A 2,823-nucleotide genomic window follows, 5' to 3' on the forward strand; every position below is an offset into this window, starting at 1 on the left:
ATTAGAACGAAGGCCACGAATGTTGCAGAAATTGATAGTGAAAGTATTAGATGAAGTGTCAAGACACCCAAGGTCGACAGCAGAGGGCAGTCCGACCTGGGGACATTTATGGTCCCTCCCAGAGGACTCGAGGCAGGGCGTGGTGAAGCCATTATTAAATTTTGATTTGAAGAGAGTGTAAAAGTGTAAGGTGTTGTAGTGTAGTGTAGGAAGTAGTAGAAGTTGTCTTTAGAGGGCAGGCTGCAGCTGCTCAATTGTATAAGGCCAGGCAGTAACGCGATCCAGCAGAGAGCTACCATTCACGCCCTCAGCAACAACAAGAATTTTTGACGCTTACACAAGCAACTAAACTAGCAACATGGGCCTCTGGACTGCCTTCTGCTTGGTCTTATACGTGAGTAGTAACTTAGAGAATTTGTCCTAAGAGTTATGGAGTCTTGTGTGTACACGTATACTATGAACGTCGTAGACGTTTTTGCAGCACATCGCATGCTGTGGTGGAATGTGCAGTTAGATGATGTCACTATGATTCATTGTGTTACGAGGCGATTTAGGACGAGTTACTGAGTTGAAGAATAGTCTTGTATAAGGAATTCCATAAGAATGGCAACGTGGCCGTGTTATCTGATTTTATTTAGGTATATGTGTATTTGCTGGTTTAGCCTATTTTTATGCTTTGTACAATAAAAATAGTATTGTGGAGCTGTAGTTGTGAGTACCCCACGGAAAAACCCATAGTTGTTCTTTGGTCAATCTGGACGCTGAAGGATTTGCCAGTGTCTTGATAAAGTCGCTTCAAGTAAACAGCTCACATGTGGTAACCAGAGGGAACGGTTACGACAAATGGACTAGTGAGAAAGGTGTTTCTATGGAATGTTAGGAGTAGCAGGTGGGGGAAGAAGTGTGTCAAGATGGCAGCAGAGAGTGGCTTGGAAACTAGTTGGGCTTTTCAGCGGATTGAGGGGAGGCATGTTGAGAGTGACTGGAGCCTGGTTATTAGAAATGGGGAAGGCAGAGAGTGCATGGGATGTAAGAAAGTGGAAGAGTGAGATTGACAGAGTAGTGAAACATGTGGGATTGAGTGAATGGAAGAATAAGATGGAACAAAAGAGTACTTTGGAGTGGTACAGAGAGAAAGAGGCCCCGATGTATGAAAAGTGGTACGAGGGAAGCCTGGGTGGTGACCTTCTCTTCCAAGCGAGGGCACAGTGTATGGATGTGAATGCAAGGAATTACAGATGGTCTGAGTCCCGCAGCAAGGTGTGCCAGATGTGTTTCATGGGGAGAGGATGAGACGGTGGAACATGTGGTGAGGGAGTGTGTGAAGTATGCCAGAGACAGGAATGAAAGGATGCAATTGGTGCTGAGGGAATTGGGGAATGCCAGAGTGGAGATGACAGGAAGGGAATGGATGGTGTTGCTGCTGGGACTGTGTGGAGACACGAATGACAGGATGATTGAAGCCGTGAAGGAATTCCTTGGGAAAATGTGGCGTGCTAGACGTATGAATCAATAAGGTGAATTTTGGTGATTGTTTTCTATTTGTCGTTTTTCTCTTTTTCTGTACAGTATTGGCCGTTACAAAGGCCTGACTCAGGAGCAGTCCCGAGTCACCTGTAACATCAAGATCAAGATCAAGTTGAATTAACTTGAGTAGTGAGCTAAATATTGACTTAATTTGTGGTAAGGAGAGTGAAATGTGACTGAATGTATTTTGTTGATTGTTTTCTTACAGTGTAGCATTAAAGGAAGGACGGAAACAACCTGCATTAATGACACTGTACATTTTCATTCTTTTTTTTAATTATTTTCTGTACAATCTTTCACATTTCCTGATTCATTTCCATTGACAACTTTGAAAACATTTATTCTTTTACTTACTCTCATCTTTCTCACAATTCCTTCTTCCTTTCTCCTTCTCTTCCTGCCTTCCTCAGTCACTCAACCTCCTCCTTTCCTTTCATCTCTTCCTCGTTCTCCTTTCCTCCACCCTCTCTGCTCTCTTTCCCTCCTCTCCTCTCTCCTTCTTCTTTCCTTCACCTTCTCTCCTTCTCCTTTCCTCCATCCTCTCTCTTCTCTCTCCTTTCTCTTTCCTTCTTCAGTCACCCACCTTCCTCCTTCCTTACCTCCACCTTCTCTCCTTCCTTTTTTCTTCCCACAGTCACACACATTCCTTCCTTCTTTCCTTCCTACCTTCCTACCTTCCTTCCTTCCTCTCCTTTCCAAATCACAAACCCTCCTCCTTTCCTTCACCCTTTCTCCTCTTCTTCCTCTTCTCTCCCAGTCACCCTTTCTTCTTTTTTCGTACACCCTCTCTTTCCTCTCTCTTTCTGTTTTCCTTCCATCCTCTCTTCTTCTTTCTCTCCTTCACCTTCTCTCTTTCTTCTCACCCATCACAAACTGTCCTCCTTTCCTTCACCTTTTCTCCTTCTGTCTCTTTTCCTCCACCCTCTCCTACCTCTTTCCTTTCCCAGTCACCCATTCTTCTCCTTTCTTCACCCTCTCTCTCTCTCTCTTTTCCCTTTCCTTTCATCCTCTCTTCTTCTTTCTCTCCTTCACCTTCTCTCCTCTCTTTCCTTTTCCAATCACCCCTCCTTCTTTCCTCTAGCCTCTCTCCTTCTCTCTCTTTCCCTCTTTCTCTCCTTCCTCTCTTTCACCTTCTCTCTCTCTTTCTCTCTTTCTGTGTCCTTAGTGGTCACGCGGATTAAGGCGCCGCATTCTGCCATGATGGTGATAGATTGCCGGGCATCGATTGGAACCCCACTAATGACATCTAGCAGCTATATGGCCTTTGTTGCCTAGCAGCAGGACAAATTACTTCAT

This window comes from Portunus trituberculatus, unplaced genomic scaffold, assembly GCF_017591435.1.
Source record: "Portunus trituberculatus isolate SZX2019 unplaced genomic scaffold, ASM1759143v1 PGA_scaffold_319__1_contigs__length_62574, whole genome shotgun sequence".
NCBI classification, from domain to species: domain Eukaryota; kingdom Metazoa; phylum Arthropoda; class Malacostraca; order Decapoda; family Portunidae; genus Portunus; species Portunus trituberculatus.